The sequence below is a fragment of the Bos taurus genome, chromosome 12, assembly GCF_002263795.3.
Source record: "Bos taurus isolate L1 Dominette 01449 registration number 42190680 breed Hereford chromosome 12, ARS-UCD2.0, whole genome shotgun sequence".
NCBI classification, from domain to species: domain Eukaryota; kingdom Metazoa; phylum Chordata; class Mammalia; order Artiodactyla; family Bovidae; genus Bos; species Bos taurus.
The window spans coordinates 10023082-10040106 of NC_037339.1; the positions used below are offsets into that span (position 1 = coordinate 10023082).

The window sequence follows — 17025 nt, forward strand, 5'->3', positions numbered from 1 at the left end:
AATCCTCACCCCAACCACATGAATAGATGTTTTGATTATCCGCACATTACAGTAACCATGGTACAGAGATATTAAGGAATTTGTCCAAGATCACATGACTAATAAGGAGAAAACTGGGATTTTCTTTCCAGGATGTTTATATTAGAGTTCATATTTCTACCCACTCCACTGTGCTGTTTCACCATAAAGCCTAGAAGTGGTTGCCATAAAACTAATTGTCCAACTCAGGATCTTTTTGAGTAAAAGTGTCACTAAAATAATTACTCTGGAACATGATGTGTAAACAGGGATTCTCCCAAAGAAATGAAAACATACGAGCACTTTAATGCACCCCTCAATACTTCACACAGAGCCTTGAACATCAAGACAGAAAAAAAATAATCCAACATGATTAAGAGCAAAAGCCACACTTGTATTTGTTTTGCTGAAGCTTGCATACTGCAAAGTTTTCATCAACAGTCATAATAAGAAAATAACCCATATCTTTGTGTTGACTAAGTCTAACTATATCAAATTTCTCTTCCCTTACCAACCTGCAGTCACCATCACCCCCATCCCACCGTCAACCTACTATAGATCTGCCTTAGCATCTCTGCAGATCACACCACTGATCCACCTATACAGAAATCAGTCTAGGTCCTCACTGACACTGAGAGCAATTGCGCAGACTCCACGGCCAGAGACTTTCCCGTTGAAGGCTTTCCGCCCTGAAGCATCGCTCATCTTCCAATGGGAATAGTCTCCTTCTCAATAATCAGGGGTCTGCAGCAGGAAGAAATCAGTAAATCTGTCCAGTGAGAGGCTGACTGGTTCTTTTTGGTTCTCACTGCTGAATTGCTATTTTTCTAGGCACAACTCACATTTGTTTAAGCTTTGTTGCAACATAGATGACTCACTGTCTGGCATTCAAAATAAAGTGACCAACATCAATCAATGCATGTGTGTTGAACATCTATTTTAAGTACACAGGGAGCCTGACCTTCAGTCTTATGCAGCCAAATTTTATCCATTGTGCTGATGAAGAGTTTGCTTTTCCCTCCAAGGCCCACTACTCTGTCCTTGCCCTCACTGACCCTCTTTCCGGTTGTCTTGACTTTCTGCCCAGATGAACAAGGGCACCTTGAATTCTGGTCCAGGTTTACTGGATGTTGGCCACTCTCCCATATCCTGGTGCAAATGGAAAACAGCGAAAATTTCCCTTGCTGATGGTCTCTCTTAATAACTATTCCCAACCCTGTCTAGGGATGGGGAGTCCAGGCAACACAATGTGTTCAATGCAGGTGTATTATTTATAGACTGCTGCAAAATGAAGTACCCTAACACTCGCTGGCTTAAAAACAGTAAGTCTGTTGTCTCATGTACTTCTATGGATCAGGAATCTAGGAACAGCTGAATTGAATGGTTCTGGCTCAGGATCACTCATGAAGTTGCAGTGATGAGGACCACCAGGGTCATCTTCTGAATCATCTTCAGGGTCATCATCTTCATCTTCTGACCATCAGATAATCTTCTGAAGGCTTGACCTCTCAGGGACTGAGAATCCGCTTCCAAGATGGTTCACATGACTGTTGGTTGGAGGCCTCAGTTCGTTATGATGTGAAATTCTGCATTGGGTTGTTTGAATGTTCTCAAGACATGGCAGCTGCTGTCCCTAGAAAAAATGATCAAGAAGAAGGATCAGTGCCTTTTTTCGCTTTGCCACACTGTCACTTCCAGTGTATTTCATTCATTAGAAGCAAGTCTCTAAGTCCAGCTTGCACGGAAACTAGGCTTCACTTTGTGGAGGCAAGAGTGTCAAAGAATTGTGAAAATATTCCAGGATCACCTCAATGGGTGTATCAGTCAGGGTTTTCCAGATAAACAGAACCAACGGGGCATTTATCTATCTAGCTATCTGTATCTATCATGAAGAATTGGCTCACACAATTATAGAGTGGCAAGTTTAAAATCAGAAATGCCAATATCCAAGTTCTGGTCAAGGGCATCTATCTATCTAGCTATCTGCGTGAAGAATTGGCTCACACAATTACAGAGTGGCAAGTTTAAAATCAGAAATGCCAATATCCAAGTTCTGGTCAAGGGCCAGAAACTCCTAGAGAACCAGGAAGAGCTAATGTTCCCATTCAAAGACAATGAGGCAGATGAAATAAAAAGGACAGTCTTTCATTCTCTTCAAGCTTTCAGCTGATTAAATGAGGCCCACTCACATTATAGAAGGCAATCTGCTTTTTTCAAGCCCACTAATTAAATATTAATGTCATCCAAAAACATCCTTGCAGAAACAACAGAAAAAAGTTTACCAACTATCTGGGTGTCCCATGGCCCCATCAGGTTAATACATAAAATTAAGCATCACAGTAAGCATTCAAAAAAGTTTATCAACAATGACATATTTGTTCAACACATATTTGTGTTGTTCCTCTAGAATTTCATTAATTTACTGACCCATTCTCTGGAAAACATTAATAATGCTTGTCTTAGTGGAATATTATAATTTGCAGACCAGTTCTGAAAGCACAATATCCAAGATGAGAAAGCTAAGATCCAGAGAGGTCAAGCAACTTGTTCAAAGCCTCACATCCAACTGGAAGATGAAAAAAAAAAAAAATCAAAGGAGAGGTTCTCTGAGTCTAGGGATAGACTTTTCCTTCAGGCAGACTTTTTAGCAATTGTACATTCTCCTAATATTTGTGGAGACCAGATCAGTGTTTTTCCCCAATGTTTAGTAGAGAGATTCCTTTTGTAAATGAAGCTTTATAGAGATTGAAAGGTACTTAAAAGGTAAGCCAATCTACTGAGGGTAAAGGTGGGTAAGGCTTCAGCAGATGAAATCCTGCCAGCTCTGTCTGTCCTTCTCCTGGCTGACCTTTAGGCATCCTCAAGAATCTGAGATACTTGGCTTGAAATCCACTAGCCTAGGTCCCATTGGCCTCGATCTTGAGAATGAGGGTTTGTGGGAGGAACAGAAAGCCCATTTCTCAAGTAAGGAAGGAGTACTGGGTTATCACAGTCATTTTACCGTCAGCCAGAGGGGCATCTAACTCTGTTGTTCTGAAGCATTTGTCCAGGAGGAAAAACTCGAGGTTCAATTAGGTAAGCAGAGTATTCATTTATGATTTACCTTGAACCCCTTGTACTTTAAATGTGTTCTAAGCTGTATTGTTTCTGAAGTTAGAGTCTTGGTTTTCTACATTGTAAAATGAGAATTACAGGAAAAAAAAAAATTAGTAGGATGCTAGAGCAAAAAGGTTTTGAAAAGGTACTTGGCAAAGTGAACGGGAACACAATTTAGAATATCTGACTACATTACTTTTTATAATTAGAACATTTCATGATTATAAATGGTTGATTATAAAACCTCAGCCAGCCTGTCAGCCAGACACCTTCAGAAGCTCTGAAAAGAATGTTTTTTAAGCTGGAAAAAGCCCCACCTCCACAATAAAGTAAGATAAAATAACACTCCCACGTCCCAAGTGAGAAAAGAACAGTGGTCGTTGATGAGTTAGGCTAAAATCAATATGCTAAGCCCCCACTGAAGACTGTCACTTCCCCTCGCCTGCAGGACCTTTTAGTTCCTGACCCCGATGCTTCAAGATATAACCACAGTTCTGTGCATTTGCAGATCTCAATTCAACTAAAATAAAATGGGCAAACATTAATTGAGAATTAATAGGTTTTGTGCTAGTTGAGAGGATATAAACAGCAACAACAAAAAGACACCACCTTGGGGATCTCAGTTCAGTAGGATAGCTCAGTAGGATAGACTAACGAGCACACAGTTCATAGATACACCATGATACATGGCAATAGTAGATAGAGTACAACAGACAGAGAAAGGGTAATAATAATAGGGCTTCTCGATATGACAGTCTTGTGCTGGATGTTTCAAAGAAATCTAATTTCTTGGAAATGGAAAAGTTAGCCAAGCAGGGGGTAGGGCAGTGGGGTGATAGGCAGGGGGAAGAATAGTCAGTCTGAAGCCTTGCAGCAAGGCTATGGGAAGTTTGCATCCCCCAGAGCCTCTAGGAAAGTTTTAGCAGCATGAGCAAGAGAGGGAGCTTCTTGCTTCCCGCTTAGCTGCAGACCACGATGCTAGACGCCAGTACTAACAGGGGTCTTGGCAACCCACACTCCGCACGGGCCAGGCTCCCAGCCTTCAGCCCCCAAGGCGGCAGCAGCTCTCAATTCTAAGCAAGCAGTTGTTTTCCTCTGTTGCTGTGTTGATTCTTCCAATCTTTTTAAAAACTTTGTTCTCATTTTTACTGACATATGTATTTGATTGTGTGCGTATTAGTCACTCAGTCGTGTCTGACTCTTTGCAACCCCATGGACTATAGCCTACCAAGCTCCTCTATCCATGGAATTCTCCAGGCAAGAATCCTGGAGTGGGTTGCCATTTCCTTCTCCATTATTGAGATATAACCAATGTTAAATATTGTATTAATCCAAAGAGTACAACATGACTTGATGTAATACATACCACAAAGTAAGTTAGTCACAGCTATTGCTTCACAAACCTAACACTTTTTTTCTTATGATGAGAACTCTTAAAATCTGCTCTCTTAAGAATTTGCAAATATGCAATGCAGTATTGTTGACTATAGTTTCAGCATGCTGTATATTACATCCTTATTACTAATTTATCTTATAACTAGAAGTTTTGAGAGAAGGCAATGGCACCCCACTCCAGTACTCTTGCCTGGAAAATGCCATGGACGGAGGAGCCTGGTAGGCTGCAGTCCATGGCGTCGCTAAGAGTCGGACACGACTGAGCGACTTCCCTTTCCCTTTTCAGTTTCATGCATTGAAGAAGGAAATGGCAACCCACTCCAGTGTTCTTGCCTGGAGAATCCCAGGGACGGGGGAGCCTGGTGGGCTGCCGTCTATGGAGTCGCACAGAGTCGGACACGACTGAAGCGACTTAGCAGAAGTTTTGAACGCCTTCACTCATTTTGCCCCCACCCTCCCCACGCCCCATCTCTGGTAAGCACCATCTATTCTCTGTTTCCATAATTTCAGTTTGCTCAGATTCAACATATAAATGAGATGATACAGGATTTGTCTTTTAATGTTTGAATTATATCATTTAGCATAATTCCCTCAAGATCCACCCTCCACATTTTTCAAATGGCAGGATATCCTTCTTTTATGGCTAAATAATAAATGCATATGTGTGTGTGTGTGTGTGTGTGTGTGTATGTTTTACATCTTCTTCATGCATTCATCCATTAATGAAACACAGGATTGTTCCCATACCTTGACTGTTGTAAATGATACTACGGTGAGAATTCAATATGTTTTTAGTTTATTTCCCATGTTGGATTCTTTCTGCTTGAAAGGCCTAGCATAATTCATGTTATCCTGATAAGACATTGACAAATACAAGCTCCTAGCACAGGGTTAGTGCTGAATAATGAAATAATTTATAGACAAAAGAGTGAGTAGTTGGACAGATACATAATGAATTGAGCATGTACTCATTCTAAAAATAAGACCTAGTTTTGGCAAAGAAGTCATGCATTTACAGCAACATTGTGGGATGGAAGAACAGTGTCTTCAAGGAATGGAGAACTTCCTAAGATTCTTAAACAGAAAAGGAAATGACCACAGATTGACTGTAAGCATGGTAAACTACGCTGAAGATTTTATAATTCTCCATCATCACGCTTCAGCAAACAAGAGGGGAAAATTAGTCATCAGTTTGGATTTGAATATTTATGAATCACAAAGTGCACCCTGTCTATTTCTGTTGAAAAATGGAAGTTCCAGTGGAAAGGTTTTATGCTTCTCTTTATAAACTTCTTTAATCCTTAGGTTTACTTTTGTTGTGTTGTCATACACCCTTTGGAGGTCAGGTCAGAGTTATCTGAAAACAGCTTTCATTTTCAATGAGGCCATAAAGTTTAAAATGTAGTGAAAGCTGTGTATTGACTCTATAGCATTTGAGGCTCTGAGAGCTAAGATGAATAGACTAGAGTTTTCTTTTTCGGGGGGACAGTTTTATCAGTAAGCTCTGGCAAGCGAAGATCAGACAGGGGAGTTAGAGGGACAGTTTGATTTTTTAGGGAGATCAATGAATATGACAGACAATAGATGGCACACAGCTGGTGTCAGGTTCAGAAGTGATGACAAGGAACAGAGGAGGGGACAAGATGAGCGTTTATAGAAGCCGAGCCCAGTTCTGGGCGGATAATCGGATGCCTCAGGGAAGACAGGAGTTAGTGGTTATCTTCCCTAGGATAAGCAGAGCAATCAAAATATCTGAGACACTCAGAAGGTCCCCCAGGAACCCAGATACTTCCTCCACAAAGCCACGGGGACATCTCTGAACTGCAGTCTATGCAGTGACAACATCAGCCATGGATTCTGGATTATTCTCCCTTGTGTGACATGCTCCCCAAGGGAAGGCAGGAAGGTATTCCCACCTTGTGAAGGTCAAAAGCAGGGAAACATCTTTTTCTTGTGGCCATTTCCACCATGGGACATAGTGAGGCTGAGCAGGAAGAAAACGGTCTTAGAAATTAAATACACCTGCGTTGAAATTCATTCTCTACTCTTCATTCACCAGGCAAGTAATTCAGCCTCAATAGCCTCAATTTCCTCACCCACAAAATGAGAATAATAATATCTGTATCCAATGATTATTGAAGGCTTTAAATGAGAGAATGATGATGATGATGAAAATGAAAATGATGAAAGCAAACATTTGTGTAAAAAGTATTAATATCCGCAGACACTGTTATGAGTTTCTCACACATGAAGTCAAACCTATATTAAAGAGACATAATGTGGACCAAGTGCCTGTATAACACCACGCACACTGAGGGTGCCTAATAAATGGCATCTGTCTCGCTGATGCAGGCTGGGGTGATTATGGTGATGCTATTATCATTCCTTCCCCTTGAGATCCAATCACCAGGGCCTCTAGTGTAGTTAACAGAATATGCCTTCTCGTGCATTACATGACTTACATTACTAGGAATTCTTATCTGAAGGCAGCGTGATCCGAGCAGAATTTAAGCCACCTGCAAGAGAGCAAAACAGCTTTATTTATATTATTCTCAATATACTTATGCTCATTCATGTAATTAAAAAATAGCAGGACCATCAGGAGAGTAATTTGGGGGCATAGTGAATATTGAAGGATGGGATCAAAATGCTTAAAAGCAGGGAAAATATCTGCATGTAGAGAACATATGCCAGAAGACAAAAATAAAATATCTATATCTAGAGAATATACGTAATAACCTTTTTGGTAAATAATTTTTTTTAATAACATATATAAATATTTACAGAAATAGTGACAAGGTGATGGCAGATGCATTGGCATTAAAGTCAGGCTCTTAACCTGGCAAGCTGTCTTACAAGTCTCAACTTTCTTGTCCTTGTCTACTGATCAAAAATACTTATGTCTGCCTCATGGAGCTGGGTCTGTTTAACAAAGTTTTATATAGATAGATAGATAAGTACATAATGTGTTAGTGTGTACATAGTAGTCACTCAATAAATGTTTGCTCTTTCCCCAACTTAATATCTCTAAATTCCTCAACCATAATAGCTGAATGAGATATTCCCAATGCATTGTGTTAAAAATACTAATTTATGGACCCTCCCTGATACCATGTAAGATCAACTTTATACTCCTTGGAGCGGGGGGGAGAAATGTTTAGAATTTTGTATTATATGACTAAGGATTACCATAATTAGGCAAATCATAAAACTAGTAAGGATCAACAATCAAGTTCAGTTCAGTTCAGTCCCTCAGTGACGTCTGACTCTGTGACCCCATGGACTGCGGCAAGCCCTTCATCGATTCTTTTCTTTTTTTTTTGAGTTTTCTTTTTTTAAGTTTTTTTTTTTAATCAATTCTTTATAGAATTTGGAATATTTTAAATGATTTTCTTCAATAGGTTTAATAAGAAGATGAACAGAAAATAAAAATTAAAGAACTAGACTGCAGTGCTTAGCAATTAATTAGCTGCCTAAGGAATACCAAGGGAAAAGATGACTTTGGAGGAGGACACTCTGTATAGGTAATAAATATGCCACTTTGCCACATGCAAATAAAATGCTGTAATAGGCACAATTAGGGAAAATAAACTCTAAAAATAAAACTCCAAATGAGAACTAAGAAAAGTTTTCCAACTCTTTGTGACCCCATGAACTGTAGCCCACCAGGCTCCTCTGTCCATGGGATGCTCCAGGCGAGAATAATGAAGTGGGTCGCCAGGCCCTTCTCCAGGGGATCTTCCTGACCCAAGGATCGAACCCCAGTCTCCCACACTGCAGGCAGATTCTTTACCATCTGAGCCACCACGGTAGCCCAAGGAGACTGTGTTAGCCAAGGAGAATGTTAAGTGACTAATGATATTCAATAAGGGAGGACTTGGGGTGGGGACGGTGGGGTGACGGTGCACCCTGGTCCAAGAACTACAGTATAAAATGGTATATTAGAGACGTCAATCCAATTTCCAGCATCATTTGACCACGTGTGTCTACACTAGACATTTCAAATAGGAAAAACAGGGTAAAAGAAGAGCCACCTGTGGAGTGTCAGCTACACTAGTGAGTCATATTTTCCTGAGGCTTCTCTCTAGTTGTTAAGAGGTCTGCTTCAGCACCTTGACTAATAGTACTGCAAGGCTAAAGGACCATGTCTCAGGTGAAATGGGTATGTTTCCAGCCCCAGATATTCCCAACCTGAGCTTTCTTGATTGCCTGATATGAAATTGCTCAGCATTATATACGCTTTTGGGCTTCCCTGCTGGGTCAGACAGTAAAAAATCCACCTGCAATGTGTAAGATCTGGGTTCGATCCCTGGGTTAGGAAGATCCCCTGGAGGAGGGCATGGCAACCCACTCCAGTATTCTTGCCTGGAGAAGTCTCTGGACAGAGGAGCCTGGTGAGCTACAGTCCATGGGATTGCAGAGAGTTAGACACACATATCACACACACACACACACACACACACACACACACACACATATGTGTTTACAGCCATCCACCAACTTTATTAAGGAAAAATTTTCATCCCACTGGAAAGTTGTTTTACATATGTGTGTGTGTTTGTAAAACAACAAAATGATTCTTATTTTTCTAATCTGTTCATAATGAATCATTTTAAATAGCAAATACTTTCTCTGCTTCCTTTCCAGGCAACAATAACTTTACATTATATTTGATTTTATACTGTTTGCATTTTGAATAAAGAGAAAAGAGAAGGATTAAACTGACCTTTAGCTATTTACGCCTGGTAAGTTTAGCCTTAGAGTCAAAATTCCACTATACTTCTTCTATATATACATGTAGATTTGTATATTGTGTATATATGAATGAGATAACGTACCAGCTCCTGTAAGTAGCTAAGGAGGTATTTGATTATTTTCCTAAAATTCCCTTTACTTCTCATGTGAGATATTTATTGAGGTACTCAGACTGCCAAGCATTAAATACTTGAGACAACTAAAATCCACTCCATTTCTGAAACCTCTATAAACAGCAAATGAAAATATGTAGAGACTTTAAGAAAATGGTTGAGTGATGAATGTAACTTTTTCAACATATATCAAACAACTGACTCTTTTATTGATCACGTGAGGCAACATAGTGTATTTATTAGAAGGCAACCTAAGGCAGTTCATGTGTCTCACAACCGCTCGCAGACACACTCACACATGGAATTCAAGGTCAGAGTTGGATTCTTAAATTCAGTCTCTGCTGATACCTGAGCTGCAAACTTGGTCAATGTATTTAGCTTCTCTTAGCTAAATTTCTTATTTATAAAAAGAGGATAATAATATCATGAGATTGTATATATCTATAAATACATATATATATCTATATATATAGATATGTGTGTGTATATATATATAAATTAGATAATATATGAGCTTCTAAAAATAGGTAAGGAGTTATTTGATTCTTTCCCTAAATGTGAAATCTGTCTTGACAGCAACTTGAAGATGTGATAATTGAAGAGAATTATTAAGGATAAAAGAACTTCCCATGTGATACAGTGGTAAAGAAACTGCCTACAATGCAGGAGACACAGGTTCCATCCCTGGGCGGGGAAGATCCCCTGGAGGAGGAAATGGCAACCCACTCTAGTCAATTCTTGCCTGGAAAATTCCATGGACAGAGGAAATTGGCGGGCTACAGTCCATGGGGTCACAAAGAGCCAGACACGACTGAGTAACTAACACACACACACACACACACACCAAGTATAATGTTATATTTTTCCCTCGGGGAGCTGTCACTTCACTAGAGCATGAACCATACTCATTCATGAAAAGTTAATTCATAATATTTTAGTATTATAGCTAATTCATAATATTTAGTATTATGATAGAGGTTTACCGTGAGATGCTGACAGAATATAAGGGCAGATTTTATACTTGAAATTAGACTAACAAAATTGTATCCTGTTGGACGGGAAGGGCCATCTGTTGAGGGGATTCAGTACAAACAAGCATCAGCAAATGCAAAGTCGAGGAAGCTCGGGAAAAATCAAATCCAACCAAACATGCCAGGCAGGTTTTGTGGTTGTAGTGAGAGGGTCATCAGTTCGACAAGTATGGCAATTGACTTCACTTTCTTTGTTCTAATTCCAGGCTCACAAAACAGCTTTTTGACCATAACTTGACTTCCAACATTAGCTTTCATCTTGGGGAAAGGATTTGCTGACCCAAAGACAAACTTGTTCCCTTCTGCTTGCAAGCTCTGTTTTCATTTTAAACTTTGTATCATAAACCAATAAATATACCAATTCAATTCAGTTCAGTTCAGTCGCTCAGTCGTGTCCGACTCTTTGCGACCCCATGAATCCCAGCACGCCAGGCCTCCCTGTCCATCACCAACTCCCGGAGTTCACTCAGACTCACGTCCATCGAGTCGGTGATGCCATCCAGCCATCTCATCCTCTGTCATCCCCTTCTCCTCCTGCCCCCAATCCCTCCCAGCAGCAGAGTCTTTTCCAATGAGTCAACTCTTCGCATGAGGTGGCCAAAGTACTGGAGTTTCAGCTTTAGCAACATTCCTTCCAAAGAAATCCCAGGGCTGATCTCCTTCAGAATGGACTGGTTGGATCTCCTTGCAGTCCAAGGGACTCTCAAGAGTCTTCTCCAACACCACAGTTCAAAAGCATCAATTCTTCAGTGCTCAGCCTTCTTCACAGTCCAACTCTCACATCCATACACGACCACAGGAAAAACCACAGCCTTGACTAGACGGAAGTTTGTTGGCAAAGTAATGTCTCTGCTTTTGAATATGCTATCTAGGTTGGTCATAACTTTCCTTCCAAGGAGTAAGTGTCTTTTAATCTCATGGCTGCAGTCACCATCTGCAGTGATTTTGGAGCCCAGAAAAATAAAGTCTGTTACTGTTTCCACTGTTTCCCCATCTATTTCCCATGAAGTGATGAGACCGGATGCCATGATCTTCGTTTTCTGAATGTTGAGCTTTAAGCCAACTTTTTCATTCACCACTTTATACCAATTAGCTATGAGTTAGTTAAGCAGGATCATTTCCCAAAATAGAAAGAGGCTCTAGACTTCAAACTGTGCCCAGATCCCATGGTTTTTCACTCTCAACAAATACTAAGCAATGTGGTCTATGTTAGTCCTTCAAAACTAAACCCCAGAAGAGAACAGAAGTAGAAAGAAACACTCTTGTTTAATGGTTATACCATTGGAAAGATAAAGCAGTGGATAAAACCTCAAGTGTTACAGTGATTCTCTACTGTGGTTACACAGAACCACTGGTTTCTTATCTGGGGTTTATTTAAATATACATTTGGACTTCCTAGTGGCTCAGGTTGTAAAGAATCCACCTGCAGTATAGAAGACCTGGGTTCAATCCCTGGGTTGGAAAGATCCCCTGGAGAAGGGAATGGCTACCCACTCCAGAATTCTTGCCTAGAGAATTCCATGGACAGAGGAGCCTGGCAGGCTACAGATCATGGGGTCACAAAGAGTCAGACACGACTGAGAAACTAACACTAAATATACATTCATACTGATCACCATACTCTAAGGAACCCATAAACTCCAACCTACTTTGGACCCAGTATTAGGGATATCTGGATTTCCATACTTTTAAAAGTTCTGCAGTGATTTTGGAGCCCCCAAAAATAAAGTCAGCCACTGTTTCCACAGTTTCCCCATCTATTTGCCATGAAGTGATGGGACCAGATGCCACGATCTTAGTTTTCTGAATGTTGAGCTCTAAGCCAACTTTTTAACTCTCCTCTTTCATTTTCATCAAGAGGCTCATTAATTCTTCACTTTCTGCCATAAGGGTGATGTCATCTACATATCTGAGGTTATTGATATTTCTCCTGGCAATCTTGATTCCAGCCTGTGCTTCTTCCAGCCCAGCATTTCTCATGATGTACTCTGCATATAAGTTAAATAAGCAGGGTGACAATATACAGCCTTGACATACTCCTTTTCTTATTTGGAACCAGTCTGTTGTTCCATGTCCAGTTCTAACTGTTGCTTCCTGACCTGCATACAGGTTTCTCAAGAGGCAGTTCAGGTGATCTGGTATTTCCATCTCGTTCAGAATTTTCCACAGGTTATTGTGATCCACACAGTCAAAGGCTTTGGCATAGTCAATAAAGCAAAAATAGATTTTTTTTCTGAAACTCTCTTGCTTTTTTGATGATTCAGTGAACGTTGGCAATTTGATCTCTGGTTCCTCTGCCTTTTCTAAAACTAGCTTGAACATCTGCAAGTTCATGGTTCACATATTGCTGAAGCCTGGCTTGGAGAATTGTGAGCATTACTTTACTAGCGTGTGAGATGAGTGCAATTGTGTGGTAGTTTGAGCATTCTTTGGCATTGACTTTCTTTGAGATGGGAATGAAAACCGGCCTTTTCCAGTCCTGTGGCCACTGCTGAATTTTCCAAATTTGCTGACATATTGAGTGCAACACTTTCACAGCATCATCTTTTAGGATTTGAAATAGCTCAACTGGAATTCCATCACCTCCACTAGCTTTGTTTGTAGTGATACTTCCTAAGGCAAATAGATGGGGAAACAGTGGAAACAGTGGCTGACTTTATTTTTTGGGGCTCCAAAATCACTGCAGATGGTGACTGTAGCCATGAAATTAAAAGACGCTTACTCCTTGGAAGAAAAGTTATGACCAACCTAGACAACATATTAAAAAACAGAGACATTACTTTGCCAACAAAGGTCCATCTAGTCAAGGCTATGGTTTTTCCAGAAGCCATGTATGGATGCAAAAGTTGGACTATAAAGAAAGGTGAGTGCCGAAGAATTGATGATTCTGAACTGTGGTGATGGAGAAGACTCTTGAGAGTCCCTTGGACAACGAGGAGATCCAACCAGTCCATCCTAAAGGAAATCGGTCCTGGGTGTTCATTGGAAGGACAGATGTTGAAGCCTAAACTCCAATACTATGGCCACCTGATGCAAAGAGCTGACTCATTGGAAAACAGCCTGATGCTGGGAGGGATTGGGGGCAGGAGGAGAAGGGGACGACAGAGGATGAGATGGTTGGATGGCATCATCGACTCAATGGACATGAGTTTTGGTAAACTCTGGGTGTTGGTGATGGACAAGGAGGCCTGCTGTGTTGTGATTCATGGGGTTGCAAAGAGTCGGACACGACTGAGTGACTGAACTGAACTGAAAGGGTCTCCAAGTAATTCTAGTGTATAGGTTTGTGAATTCATGGGACTGTAGGCAATTAATATAAAGAGTTAAAGCAGACCAGATAGAAGCTACAGGTAAACCCAGTCTAAAGAAGTAGTCCTTACTCGTCTATAACTAACTATTCCTTTGTGAAATTGCAGAGTTCTTGTCCATGGATCTTTGATATCTTTGAGAAAATACAAAAATCAGAAAATTGTTAAATTCTGTTATTAATATTTTTTTAAATTTTGTTGGAATACAGTTACTTTACAATGTCGTGTTAGTTTCTACTGTACAGCAAAGTGAATCACCTATACATTAGCATGCATGCTCAGTCGATTCAGTTGTGCCTGACTCCTTGTGACCCTATGAGCTGTAACCCACCAGGCTCCTCTGTCCATGAGATTCTCCAGGCAAGAATATTGGAGTAGACTGCCATGCCCTCCTCCAGGGGATCATCCAGACCCAGGGGTTGAACCCAGGTCTCCTGCATCACAGGCAGATTCTTTGCCACTGAGCCACCAGGGAAGCCCCCTATGTATATGTATGTATCCCCTCCTTTATGGGTTTCCATCCCATTTAGGTCACTTTGTTTTAGCATTGAGTAGAGTTCCTCTTGCTATACGGTAGGTTATCATTGGTTTTATACATGAAATCAATAGTACATATATTTGACAAACAATTAAACTTTTAAATATTGTTCTATAAATCTCACAAAGCATATTATCTGGCCATAAGCTTGTGTCCTCTAATTATAAACCAAGAAAGTCTATGTGACATGTGAAGCCAACATAGAGGTTTGAATAAACTAAGTCTTTTTAAACAACAAGGATAAAAATGAACACTTATACTGATGTGTTGACATCCTACAGATAATATAATCAATTGGTGTAATGCTTTGCTTTTTCTATCTATATTTTAGGGGTTTCCCTCATAGTTCAGTTGGTAAAGAATTTGCCTGCAATGCAGGAGACCCAGGTTCAATTCCTGGGTCTGGAAGATCCCCTGGAGAAGGAGATACCCACTCCAGTATTCTTGCCTGGATCATCCCATGGGCAGAGGAGCCTGGTAGGCTACAGTCTATGGGATCGCAAGAGTCGGACACGACTTAGTAACTAAATCACCACCACCACTGATATTTTACCTTGACTTCAGTTCAGAACCTAAGTGTCTTGAAGGCAGGAATTAGATTTATTTTATGTTAATTTCACTTCGCTAGCCCTGAACACATCTTTGGGCATTTATAAATCATTGAGCATGTTATAAATGTGATACATGAAAAGCTTTAAATATAGACTCAATCTGTCTTCTTTTTTATGTTTACTCAGAAAGAAAATATGTAGTTAATCAAGCAAGTATCAGGGAATGTAATTAGTGGTCAAAACTAACATATTAATTATATTATTATTTTTTTTAAACTTTACATAATTGTATTAGTTTTGCCAAATATCAAAATGAATCTGCCACAGGTATACATGTATTCAGGATGGGGAACACATGTATTAATTGTATTATTATCAAAAATCTCTCTCTCTCTCAATCTCTCTGTTTGTCAGTCTTCCCTTACTCTCACTCTTTGTCTCTTTTACTCATTCAAAAGTTGGGACTCACCCAATTTTTGCCTTTCTTTGGGATTCTTGAAAATGCCACTTTTTACATGAAAACAATCTGGAAAGAAACTGAAGAGAATAACTTTTCTTAAGACTCAAGAGTGAAAAAACATGGAAAAGCTCAAATATCAACCTTGAAAGATTTTAATTACATTAACATTGATTGGGATAATGGCAATTTAATTATAGGAACACTTCCCAGGTAGCTCAGCTGGTAAAGAATCTGCCTGCAATGCAGGAGACCCAGGTTCGATTCCTGGGTTGGGAAGATCTGCTGGAGAAGGGATAGCCTACCTGCTCCAGTATTCTTGGGCTTCTCTTGTGACTCAACTGGTAAAGAATCCTCCTGATATGTGGGAGACCTGGGTTCAATCCCTGGGTTGGGAAGATCCCCTGGAGAAGGGAACGGCTACCCACTCCAATATTCTGGCCTGGAGAATTCCATAGACTGTATAACCCAAGGGGTCACAAAGAGTTGGACACGACTGAGTGACTTTCACTTTCAATTATAGAAAAGAGTTAAAATTCTGTCCTCCAGTCACACTGTTTTTTTTGTTTGTTTGTTTGTTTCTAAGAGTTTCTTTGGCTAGTCTTTATGGAGAGAAGTTCTTTGGGTTTTGCTTTCTATCTTTTTAATTTATTTTTAATTTTTTTCCTGGAAACTTTCCTAAAAATTCAGCCAACTATGATAAACCAGGTTGAAGCTGGGAAACATCTCAAATCTAGTTATCGACTTATTATTTGATTTGAAATGCTCAAGAGAATATGCTGTTTATGAAGGGAAACAATGCAAGCATTTCTGACTTTGGGAAAGAAGATTTTTTTTAAGAATGCAAAGGGCCCTGAGGAGTGTTGATTGGAATTATATACAGTATGAGAAATCTACTGAACACAAGTAAAGAATTGAGTGTTTAAGAAACAATTGGAAAGGCTAGCATTGAAATTCAACAGAGACAAGTAGTAATCACAGGACTGAATTTAGAATGAAAGACTTGAATATGAAATAAAATACAAGAACACTCACTAAAACACCATTAAAAGCAGTGCTTGTAACTGAAGGGTCTTAAAAATTTCTACTGTCCATGACACAATTTATTTTAAAATACCTAAAGCATCATGTACTTCAACTTTGCAATGAAGTGAGTACTCCTTTATGTTTTAGTATTAGAGAGTGGAAATAACCTGTTGTCTGTTGTCTGATTAAACACTAATTTTGTGACATGTACTCACTCAAGAAAAATATATGCAAGATATCTGGATGTTTAAAGAAGGTTGGACTTTTCTAAGAAATTTTTTGTAACTATGAGTAATGACCTTTGGTATGAAAATTAAAAAAAAAAAAAAAAAACTAGTTGGTTAACTGGTAACCGTCAGATGGAATTGAAATTTTTTCTGTTATAAATTAGTTTTAGTTGCATTTGTTAGAATAGATTTGGCTTCATGTTGATATCATATATATAATCTATATCATATAATTATATATTATAATATAAACTATGCTATAATTATATATACTTATATTACAAATATAAATACATAGTAGGACATGATGAAGGGCTTCCCTGGTAGCTCAGCTGGTAAAAAATCCACATGCAATGCAGAGGACCCCAGTTTGATTCCTGGGTTGGTAAGATCCCCTGAAAAAGGGATAGGCTACCCATTCCAGTATTCTTGGACTCCCCTGGTGGCTCAGGCAGTAAAGAATCCACCTGCAATGTGGGAGATGTAGTTCAGTCCCTGGGTTGGGAAGAT

The 17025-nt window shown here is 39.6% G+C and overlaps 1 long non-coding RNA gene and 1 other non-coding gene across 2 annotated transcripts; one reads left to right on the forward strand and one right to left on the reverse strand.

Moving 5' to 3' along the window:
- Positions 1-221: 221 nt before the first annotated feature.
- On the reverse strand, positions 222-16606 carry LOC132346738 (uncharacterized). The gene is made up of 3 exons (XR_009496655.1): positions 15275-16606; positions 6972-7025; positions 222-1651 (listed from the first exon to the last, which is right to left on the reverse strand). It is a non-coding gene; the product is annotated as an uncharacterized lncRNA (long non-coding RNA).
- TRNAC-GCA (transfer RNA cysteine (anticodon GCA)) lies at positions 15470-15541 on the forward strand. The gene has a single exon. It is a non-coding gene; the product is annotated as a tRNA-Cys (tRNA).
- Positions 16607-17025: the final 419 nt, after the last annotated feature.